Source organism: Lissotriton helveticus, chromosome 1_1 (genome assembly GCF_964261635.1).
Source record: "Lissotriton helveticus chromosome 1_1, aLisHel1.1, whole genome shotgun sequence".
NCBI classification, from domain to species: domain Eukaryota; kingdom Metazoa; phylum Chordata; class Amphibia; order Caudata; family Salamandridae; genus Lissotriton; species Lissotriton helveticus.
Genome location: NC_136057.1, coordinates 947,137,474 through 947,150,345, shown reverse-complemented (window position 1 = coordinate 947,150,345; position 12,872 = coordinate 947,137,474).

Here is a 12,872-nt window from a genome sequence, read left to right as displayed (position 1 = left end):
CCCAGACAGCACCATGTACTTATCCAATCACTCCAACAAAAGCAAAGCACTCATAAATTCACCATGCACTCACTTTGGAGTACTCTAATCGTCCAGTCAGAACCCATATACTCATGCAATGACCCAGGCAGTAACACATGCACTACTACAATCCCCTGAATACTACTAATGCAGTCCAGCTATCTACTTGTCACTACCCATACACTCCGCCAATCACCCAGCTAGCAGCATGTACTTATCCTATCACTGCACCAAACCCCAAGCACTTATAAATTCACCATGCACTCTCCTTGCAGTACTCTAATCATCCAGTCAGTACCCATGTACTCATGTAATGACACAGGCACTAACATATGCACTGCTATAATCCCTGTGCCCTACCCATGCAGACCTCTAACCACCTACACAGTACTGATTAACTCCTGCAATTACCCGGGTAGTACCCACGCACTACAGCAATCCCCCTGTCACTACCCATGCAGTCCTAAAAATCACACATCCAGCATCATGTACTTATCCTATCGCTCCGCCAAAACCCAGGCACTTATGAAATCACCATGCACTCTCCTTGTAGCACTCTAATCATCCAGACACTACTCAAGTACTCATACAGTGATTCAGGAACTAACTCATGCACTGCTACTATCCCTTGAGCAGTACTCATGCAGTCCAGCCATCTCCTTGTCACTTCACATGTGCTCCTCTAATCACCCAGCCAGCAGTATGTACTTATCCAATCACTATGCCAAAACCTAATGCACTACTCATGCAGACCTTCAACCAATTTCACACTACTAATTAACTCCTCCAATTAATTAGGTAGTACCCATGCAGTCCAGCCATCGCCCTGTCACTACCCATGTACTCCTCAAATCACCCAGCCAGCACCATGTACTTATCCAATCACTCAGCCAAAATCCAAGCACTTATATATTCACTATGCACTCTCCTTGCAGTACTCTAATCATCCAGTCAGTACCCACGCACTCATGCAATGACCCATTCACTAACACATGCACTGCTACAAACCCCTGAGCACAACTTATGCAGTCCAGCCATCTACTTGTCACTACAATGCACTCCTCCAATCACCCAGCCACCACCATATACTTATCCAATCACTCTGTCAAAATCCAAGCACTTATAAATTCACCATGCTATCTCCTTGCAGTACTTTAAACATCCAGTCAGCACCCATGTACTCTTGCAATGACCCAGGCACTAACCCATGTACTGCTACAATCCCCTGAGCACTATCCATGCAGATCAGCCCTCTGCCTGTCACTGCCTATGCACTCCTCCGATCCCCCAGTCACCCCCATGTACTTTTCCAATCACTCTACCAAAACCCAAGCACTTATAAATTCACCATGCACTCTCCTTGCAGTACTCTAATCATCCGGTCAGTCCCCATGTACTAATGCAATGGCCCAGGCACTAACACATGCACAACTACAATCCCTTGAGCAGTACTCATGCAGTCCAGCTAGCTCCTTGTCACTACATGTGCGCTCCTCCAATCACCCAGCCAGCAGCATGTACTTATCCAATCACGGCGGCAATACCCAATGCACTACCCTTGCAGACCTCTAACCAACTTCACACTACTGATTCACTCCCCAAATTACCTAGGTAGTACCCATACAGTCCAGCCATCGCCATGTCACTACCCATGTACTCCTCCAATCACCCAGCCAGCACCATGTACTTATCCAATCACTCTGCCAAAATCCAAGCACTTATAAATTCACCATGCTATCTCCTTGCAGTACTCTCATCATCCAGTCAGTACCCATGTACTTATCCAATCACTCTGCCGAAACCCGAGCACTTATAAATTCAATGTACACTACCCACGCAGACCTCTAACCACCTACACACTACTGGTTCACTCCTCCTATTACCTAGGTAGTACCCATACAGTCCAGCCATCGCCCTGTCACTACCCATGTACTCCTCCAATCACCCAGCCAGCACCATGTACTTTTCCAATCACTCTACCAAAATCCAAGCACTTATAAATTCACCATGCACTCTCCTTGCAGTACTCTAATCATCCGGTCAGTCCCCATGTACTAATGCAATGGCCCAGGCACTAACACATGCACAACTACAATCCCTTGAGCAGTACTCATGCAGTCCAGCTAGCTCCTTGTCACTACATGTGCGCTCCTCCAATCACCCAGCCAGCAGCATGTACTTATCCAATCACGGCGGCAATACCCAATGCACTACCCTTGCAGACCTCTAACCAACTTCACACTACTGATTCGCTCCCCCAATTACCTAGGTAGTACCCATACAGTCCAGCCATCGCCATGTCACTACCCATGTACTCCTCCAATCACCCAGCCAGCACCATGTACTTATCCAATCACTCTGCCAAAATCCAAGCACTTATAAATTCACCATGCTATCTCCTTGCAGTACTCTCATCATCCAGTCAGTACCCATGTACTTATCCAATCACTCCGCCGAAACCCAAGCACTTATAAATTCACCGTACACTACCCATGCAGACCTCTAACCACCTACACACTACTGGTTCACTCCTCCTATTACCTAGGTAGTACCCATACAGTCCAGCCATCGCCCTGTCACTACCCATGTACTCCTCCAATCACCCAGCCAGCACCATGTACTTATACAATCACTCTGCCAAAATCCAAGCACTTATAAATTCACCATGCTATCTCCTTGCAGTACTCTCATCATCCAGTCAGTACCCATGTACTTATCCAATCACTCCGCCGAAACCCGAGCACTTATAAATTCACCGTACACTACCCATGCAGACCTCTAACCACCTACACACTACTGGTTCACTCCTCCTATTACCTAGGTAGTACCCATACAGTCCAGCAATCGCCCTGTCACTACCCATGTACTCCTCCAATCACCCAGCCAGCACCATGTACTTATACAATCACTCTGCCAAAATCCAAGCACTTATAAATTCACCATGCTATCTCCTTGCAGTACTCTCATCATCCAGTCAGTACCCATGTATTTATCCAATCACTCCGCCGACACCTGAGCACTTATAAATTCATCATACACTACCCATGCAGACCTCTAACCACCTACACACTACTGATTCACTCCTCCTATTACCTAGGTAGTACCCATGCAGTCCAGCCACCGACCTGTCACTACCCATGCACTTTTCAATTCACTATACACTCTCCTTGGGATGTATGATGTTACAATGCATGCTATTACAACGCATACTTTTACAACGCAGTTTTTTACAACGCATATTCTGTTACTACGCAATATTTGACATCGAAAACCATTACAATGCAATCTATATAAAAAGCATTAAAAGTGCCATTACAACGCAACAATACTACGCATACCATTACAATGCATGTTTTAAAAAAATATATATACGTTGTAAAACAACTCCTGGCACGGGATGCAGGGAAAATAGGGGTTTTAGGTGGGTAAATGTATTAAAATGTGTTAAGAAATTGAACACACAATTTATTAAAACGGTAATTAGAAAGGAAGATTCAGAATCAAAACGAAGCGGAGCGTCATTATATGACCTAGGGTCAAAAACCAGTCTTACTACAGTTTCCCTGACACGAAATACGTCGAATAGAACAGAAAATGGAGGACAAAACAAACACAAACCATGGAAATGGGCAATTTCTAAAACGAAAATTAAAATATATGTTTCCACATGATATTAACAAGTAAAAAATAAGAAGCACAATAGATATTTTCTTTATAATAAAGGTGATACACAAAAAAAGGTATAAATAGAAGTTGTCCACCATTTTGAAAACAATGGTCAACTACCTACCAGCGAGAGCAGACACATTTTAAGCCCACTCTCTCTCTGTCACAGAAAAAGTCGCTTCGAAGTCACATAACAGCCTCTGATAACCAAAAAGTAAGTATAATAAATTGGTAATGAATATCTAGCTAACCAATTTTAAAGAACAATACATTAATTTTAAATATGTTTATCAATTTGCAGTTTATTCCAAACCTGTTCACTGAATTAACAGACTCGAAAGTAAGTCAAAATATTAAATATATTATTTAAATTGATTAAAAACCATTTAGGAATGTTTTAGATTGTTTCAATAAATAAAATAATGTCAAATATTTAAATGACTCTCCACCCGATGAAAAGATACATACAGGATGAGGTAATTAAATTGTCTAAAAAGGTATATTCATTCAACCTTGTTCTATATTCTCCAAAAACATTAAATGTGCAGTTCATATTAATATTTATAAACCTATGTGGTCAACCTATGACTCTGATTTTAAAATGAAAATGTAGCTAAACGATGTTTTAAAATTAATTACTCGAACAACCCATTATTTTGTTTTTAAAAACCTACACATTTCTATTCATAATATTCCCAACAGACAGAGTATTCACAATCGATAATTCTATTAAGAAAAGAAAATTCTTCAAAAAAACATTCATCCTAATTGCACATAACTTTTTTAGATGAGTTGTATTTTTGGAAAATTCATTAGCTTCAAATAAAAATCACATTATAAACATAGAAATGTTCTATTTTTTTTTAATTACTCAAACATATCTCATAGTAATGGGTTGCTTTTTTACAAAAAAAAAAGATTGTACCACGTATTAGAAAGAGTAATCAAAATAATATCCACTTTTTAAACCCATTTTTTTCAATATCATGTGCAAGCTAAACAAACTATATATTTCTGATGTTATGCCAATTTTTGTACATGTCTCTCTCTTTTAGAAAAATTGTGAATAATGAAACCTATAATGTATAAAATCATGAACATTACTGCAAGATTTTTATAAAATCACAATTCAAATGTACTTTAGTAAATATTGATTATTTTTGTTTGCTTCATTATTTCAATATTGTTAACCATTTTGTTCTTGTTCCACTTTAATAATGCATTTTTTATTAATATAAAAGATAATCTGAATTCCAAATCTTATAAACGTTATGTTTCATTATTTTCCAAAGACATCAACCATAAGAAACGAGCTCTTTCGAAATCTATAAAGCAACTACTTTGCCAGGCCTTCCATACAAAATTACGAGCATTTTCAGAACCTCATAAAGAATTAATAAAGGTAAGATCTTGTAAAAATGTATATAACAAATTATAATTACACCTTTTTCTCCTAAACAACCAACATACAGAACATTTTAAAAATTAATCAACAAAACATATATCCTTTTCTCTTCCAGATTCAAATAATCTATACTAAAAATACCAAATGAAAGATCAACAGAGACCAACAAGAAGCCAAAACAACCAAAGCAAAAGGTATAATGAGCTGAAACCAATTCTCAAATGTATTATTTGTAATTAAACAGTGTAATTTTCAAATGAAGGAATAAAACAATGAAAGCAGATAATTTCCCAACTTCAATAAAAGTATTTCGAAAAGTTTTTTTACAAAAAACAAATAAGAAAAAAAAATAATGTATAAAAATATATTTAAACATACAAAATAACCTACTTTTTCTTATCTTTTCAGATAATGTCAACTGACAAGACAGCATATTACATAACTTCGAGCAAGGGAAACCGCCTCTTAAAGCATGTAGGGTATATTTATTGCAAGGAGAGACAAACAGAACCAAGGTGTCATTGGAGGTGTGTGCAATACTACTCAACCCATTGCACACGCAGAGCTGTTACGCTGGGTGAGTCTGCTTTAAAACTACGGATTATAACCACCCTGCCTCTGCAATGGAGATTGAGTTGAGAGAAACTATAAATGAAATGAAGGATATTGCATGCAGCTCGAATGACTCCTGTGGTTCTATTTTAAGGGGGGTTGCACAACATGTTCCAAGTCATGTTGCCAGCAGTATGCCCATTCTACCCAATCTGAGACAAATTATACAACGTAAAAAACAGACAAGTAACCCAGAAAGAGTTACACCACAAACCTTTTCTGACATTCTTATTCCTCCTGGGCTCCCTTTATCTGTTTCTAACGAACCTTTCTTACTACATGACAACAAAAACCCTAATAAATGAATTCTCCTCTTTAGTATTCCACGTAATCTACTTAAGTTGGAGAATGATGTTTGGGTGATGGAAGGGACATTTAAAAGCACGTCCCATCCTTTCACCCAAATATACACTATTCATGCCAAAACTAATAATACAGTAGTCCCCTTGGTATACAGTTTGCTACCTGATAAGCAATCTTCAACTTACACTGAACATTTAACAGTGTTAAAATCTAATACATCCAACAAAGTCCTTGGAAAATTATTATTGATTTTGAATTTGCAATGGTTCATGTTAATTCCAAAACATACGTGGATACCCAAATTCAAGGATGTTTTTTTCCACTTTTCACAGGCATTTTGGCGTAAGATCCAAAAAACATCCTTAGATGTGGATTACGTATCGGAGAGCAAACTGCAATATGAACTAAAAAAACTAACTGCTCTTTGCTTTGTTCCTCCTGAGAGTGTAGACAAGTAATACACTTCAATTACTGAATCTGACTTTTATACAACAAACGAAGAAAAATTGGCATCCTTACTAAATTATTTTTAAGACACATGGATTGGTCATCTAAGCAGGACGGGTCGCAGGAGGAAGCCACATTTCCATGTGGAGTGGTGGAACTGCTACGCGAGCTGTTTCGAAGGAGAAGCAAAGACAAACAATGCCATAGAGGGATGGCACGACTCCTTCAACCACACAATTGGAAAAGTTCACCCTAACTTTGATAATTTTTTGGAAACTTTGAGGAAGGAGCAAAGTTTTCAAGAAATGAGAATGAGTCAAGCATTAACAGGTAGTCTGAACCCACGAATTAGCAAAAAAACTAAAGAGATGTCTGAAAGACTATTGGCAACTTTACAACAATTTTCGTAGTGTGTGGCTTCTGACTACCTGGATAATGTTGCTCACATTCTACGTTACTAATACTCACTACACTTATAACTTTCCTGTTTTGCCCTAAATTGTACAACTCTATTAAATTGGCATTTCTTATTAACAGTATATTAAAGTTATAAGTCGGGTCACCATTCCCTAGATCTAATCTTTTTTCAAGTCTTTATCTTTCAAATCCATAAAAAATATGCGTTGCAATAGCATGCTTTGTATTGTCATTCTATCTAAACACGTGACCTGACGTGGGCATACACTAACAACAAGATTTGTGACATGTTACGATTTAAAATTTAAAATCAACACATTATTTACGTATAAAAACCTCCCTCTTCTCTCCTTGCAATAAAACTCACTCATGCACAATATCAATTAACTTTGAAAAAGTTTATAACCTTTGTGCAGGTCTCCCTTGCTCCTGCTCTGTCCTACAACGCTCCTCAAAATGGCTGCCTTCATGTTTGACGTCTACGTTTCAACGTCATATCAAACAACAACAAAAAAAACGTATTTTTTTTAAAGATGTTTATCCTACTTTAAATATTAAACTATTTATTTCAAACATAAATATTATTTTCATTATATTTACAAGATAATTTTTGTTATTATTATATTTGGATATAAAATCATTATTAAATTATTTTTATACAAATAAAAGTGTCGCGTATTCTATCTCCAGTAGGGTGCATATTTAGGGTAAGTGCTGGAAAGTGTAGGAGTAAACAATTATTATTGTAAATCCATGGGAGCGCATATGTAGGATAAATGCTGGATTGTGTAGGAGTAACCATTATTAATCTAACCCAAGGGACGTGCATCTTTATTGTAAGTGCTGGTAAATATTATTCTAACTCCAGGGGGTTGCATATGTAGAGTAAGTGCTGAATTGTGTAGGATTAACAATTACTATTCCAACTCCAGTGTGGTGCATCTGTAGGGTAATTGCTGGATTGTCTATGAGTAACAATTACTAATTTAACTCTAGGGGGGAGCATCTTTATTGTAAGTGCTGGAAAATGTTGGAGGTACAAATATTATTCTAACTCCAGGGGTGTGCATATTTAGGGTAAGTGCTAGATTGTGTAGGATTAACAATTACTATTCTAACTCCAAGAGGGGTGCATCTGTAGGGTAATTGCTGGATTGTGTAGGAGGAACAATTGCAATTCTAACTCCAGGGGGTTAATCTTTTGGGTAAGTGCTTGATAGTGTTTGAGTTACAATTACTATTCTATCTCCAGGGTGGTGCATCTTTAGGGTAAGTGCTGAATAGTGTAGGAGTAACAATTACTATTCTAACTCCAGGGTGGTGCATCTTTAGAGTAAGTGCTGGAAAGTGTAGGAGTAATAAATACTATTCTAACACCATGGGGGTGCATCTTTAGAGTAAGTGCTGGATAGTGTAGGAGTAACAATTACTATTCTAACTCCAGGGGGGTACATCTTTTGGGTAAGTGCTGGATAGTGTTTGAGTTACAATACCTATTCTAACTCCAAGGGGGTGCATCTGTAGGGTAAATGCTGGATAGTGTAGGAGTAACAATTACTATTCTACCTCTAGGGTGGTGCATCTTTAGGGTAAGTGCTGGATGGTGTCAGAGTTACAATTACTATTCTAACTCCGAGGTGGTGCATCTGTAGGGTAAGTGTTGGATAGTGTATGAGTGACTATTACTATTCTAAGTCAGGGCAGTGCATCTTTAGGGTAAGTGCTTGATAGTGTCGGAGTAACAATTACTATTCTAACTTCAAGGAGGTGCATCTTTAGGGTAAGTGCTGGATAATGTAGGAGTAACAATTACTATTTAAACTCCAGGGGGCTCCATATTTAGGGTAAGTGCTGGATAGTGTATGAGTAACAATTACTATTCGAACTCCAGGGTGGTGCATCTGTAGGGTAAGTGCTGGATAGTGTGGGAGTAACAATTACTATTCTAACTCAAGGGTAGTGCATCTTTAGGGTAAGTGCTGTATAGAGTCAGTGTTACAATTACTATTCTAACTCCAAGGTGGTGCATCTATAGGGTAAGTGCTTGATAGTGTAGGAGTAACAATTACTATTCTAACTCCAAGGGGGTGCATCTTTAGGGTAAGTGCTGGATAGTGTAAGAGTAACAATTACTATTTGAACTCCAGGGGGGTGAATCTTTAGGGTAAGTGCTGGATAGGGTAGGAGTAACAATTACTACTCAAACTACAGGGTGGTGCATCTGTAGGGTAAGTGCTGAATAGTGTAGGAGTAACAATTACTATTCTATGTCCAGGGGGTGCATCTGTAGGGCAAGTGCTGGATAGTGTGGGTGTAACAATTACTATTCTAACTCAAGGGTGGTGCATCTTTAGGGTAAGTGATTGATAGTGTAGGAGTAACAATTACTATTCTAACTCCAAGGGGGTGCATCTTTAGGGTAAGTGCTGGATAGTGTAGGAGTAACAATTACTATTCTTACTCCACGGTGGTGCATCGTTAGGGTAAGTGCTGGATGGTGTAAGAGTTACAATTACTATTCTAACTCCAGGGTGGTGCATCTTTAGGGTAATTGCTAGATTGTGTAGGAGTAACAATTACTATTCTTACTCCAGGGTGGTGCATCTGTAGGGTAAGTGTTGGATAGTGTAGGAGTAACAATTACTTTTCTAACTCCAAGGAGGTGCATCTTTAGGGTAAGTGCTGGATAGTGTAGGACTAACAATTACTATTCTAACTCAAGGGTGGTGCATCTTTAGGGTAAGGGCTGGATGGTGTCAGAGTTACAATTACTATTCTAACTCCAGGGTGCTGCATCTGTAGGGTAGGTGTTGGATAGTGTAGGAGTAACAATTACTTTTCTAACTCCTGGGAGTTGCATATTTAGGGTAAGTGCTGGATAGTGTAGGAGTAACAATTACTATTCTACCTCCAGGGTGGTGCATCTTTAGGGTAATTGCTGGATGGTGTCAGAGTTACAATTACTATTCTAACTCCAGGGTGGTGCATAGTTAGGGTAAGTGTTGGATAGTGTAGGAGTAACAATTACTATTCTAAGTCCAGGGGAGTGCATCTTTAAGGTAAGTGCGTGATAGTGTAGGAGTAACAATTACTATTCTAACTTCATGGAGATGCATCTTTAGGGTAAGTGCTGGATAGTGTAGGAGTAACAAATACTATTTAAACTCCAGGGGGGTGCATCTTTAGGGTACGTGCTGGATAGTGTATTAGTAACAATCACTATTCGAACTCCAGGGTGGTGCATCTGTAGGGTAAGTGCTGATAGTGTGGGAGTAACAATTACTATTCTAACTCAAGGGAGGTGCATCTTTAGGGTAAGTGCTGGATGGTGTCAGAGTTACAATTACTATTCTAACTCCAAGGTGTGCATCTGTAGGGTAATTGTTGGATAGTGTAGGAGTAACAATTACTATTCTAAGTCAAGGGGGTGCATCTTTAGGGTAAGTGCTGGATAGTGTAGGAGTAACAATTACTTTTCGAACTCCAGGGGGGTGAATCTTTAGGGTAAGTGCTGGATAGTGTAGGAGTAACAATTACTATTCTATGTCCAGGGGGTGCATCTTTAGGGTAAGTGCTTGATAGTGTAGGAGTAACAATTACTATTCTAACTCCAGGGTGGTGCATCTTTAGGGTAAGTGCTGGATAGTGTAGGAGAAACAATTACTATTCTAACTCAAGGGTGGTGCATCTTTAGGGTAAGTGCTGGATGGTGTCAGAGTTACAATTACTATTCTAACTCCAAGGTGGTGCATCTGTAGGGTAAGTGTTGGATAGTGTAGGAGTAACAATTACTATTCTAAGTACAGGGGGTGCATCTTTAGGGTAAGTGCTTGATAGTGTAGTAGTGACAATTACTGTTCTAACTCCAAGGGGGTGCATCTTTAGGGTAAGTGCTGGATAGTGTAGGAGTAACAATTACTATTCTTACTCCAGGGTGGGACATCTTTAGGGTAAGTGCTGGATGGTGTAAGAGTTACAATTACTATTCTTACTCCAGGTGGTGCATCTTTAGGGTAATTGCTGGATTGTGTATGAGTGACAATTACTATTCTAACTCCACGGTGGTGCATCTGTAGGGTAAGTGTTGGATAGTGTAGGAGCAAACAATTACTTTTCTAACTCCAAGAGGTGCATCTTTAGGGTAAGTGCTGCATAGTGTAGGAGTAACAATTACTATTCTAACTCAAGGGTGGTGCATCTTTAGGGTAAGTGCTGGATGGTGTCAGAGTTGCAATTACTATTCTAACTCCAAGGTGGTGCATCTGTAGGGTAATTGTTGGATAGTGTTGGAGTAACAATTACTATTCCAAGTCCAGGGGAAGCATCTTTAGGCTAAGTGCTTGATAGTGTAGGAGTAACAATTACTATTCTAACTCCAAGGGAGAGCATCTTTAGGGTAAGTGCTGGATAGTGTAGGAGTAACAATTAATATTCGAATTCCAGGGTGGTGCATATATAGGGTAAGTGTTGGATAGTGTAGGAGTAACAATTACTATTCTATGTCCAGGGGGTGCATCTTTAGGGTAAGTGCTGGATAGTGTAGTAGTAACAATTACTATTCTAACTCCAGGGTGGTGCATCTTTAGGGTAAGTGGTGGATGGTGTCAGAGTTACAATTACTATTCTAACTCCAAGGTGGTGCATCTTTATGGTAATTGCTGGATTGTGTAGGAGTAACAATTACTATTGTAACTCCAGGGTGGTGCCTTTGTAGGGTAAGTGATGGATAGTGTAGGAGTAACAATTACTATTCTAAGTCCGGGTGGTGCATCTTTAGGGTAAGTGCTTGATAGTGTAGGAGTAACAATTACTATTCTAACTCCAAGGGGGTGCATCTTTAGGGTAAGTGCTGGATAGTGTAGGAGTAACAATTACTATTCGAACTCCAGGGTGGTGCATCTTTAGGGTAATTGCTGGATTGTGTAGGAGTAACAATTAATATTCTAACTCCGGGGGTGCATCTTTAGGGTAAGTGCTGGGTAGAGTAGGAGTAACAATTACTATTCTAACTCCAGGGTGGTGCGTATTTAGGGTAAGTGCTGGATGGTGTCAGAGTTACAAATATTATTCTAACTCCAGGGTGGTGCATCTCTAGGGTAAATGTTGGATAGTGTAGGAGTAACAATTACTTTTCTAAATCCAGGTAGGTGCATCTTTAGAGTAAGTGCTGGATAGTGTAGGAGTAACAATTACTATTCTAACTCCAGGGTGGTGCATCTGTAGGGTAAGTGCTGGATAGTGTAGGAGTAACAATTACTATTCTAAGTCCAGGGGGTGCATCTTTAGGGTAAGTGCTGGATAGAGTAGGAGTAACAATTACTATTCTAACTCCATGGTGGTGCATCTTTAGGGTAAGTGCTAAGTTGTGTCAGAGTTAAAATTACTATTCCAACTCCAGGGTGGAGCATCTGTAGGGTAAGCGTTGGATAGTGTAGGAGTAACAATTACTTTTCTAACACCAGGGAGGTGCATCTTTAGGGTAAGTGCTGGATAGTGTAGAAGTAACAACTACTATTCTAATTCCAGGGTGGTGCATCTTTAGTGTAAGTGCAAGATAGTGTAGGAGTAACAATTACTATTCTAAATTCAGGGTGGTGCTTCTATAGGGTAAGTGCTGGATAGAGTAGGAGTAACAATTACTATTTTAACTCCAGGGGGTGCAAATGTAGGGTGAGTTGTGTATAGTGTAGGGGGTAAAATTGCTATTCTAATTCCAGGGGGTGCAACACTAGTGTGAGTGCTGGATAGAGTTGGGGTTTAAATAAGTTTTCTATCTCCAGGCTGGTGCAACAGTTGGGTGAGTACTTGATAGTGTAGGGTAATACATTCATATTCTTACTCCAGGGTGTTGCAACAGTAGAGTGACTGCTGGATAGTGTAGAGATTAAAATTAATATTCTAACTCCAGGGTGGTACAACACTAGGGTAAATGCTGGATAGTGTAGGGGTTAGTATGGCGCATTAAAGTCCCAAGCCGAAGACGAGGGACTTTAACAAGCTA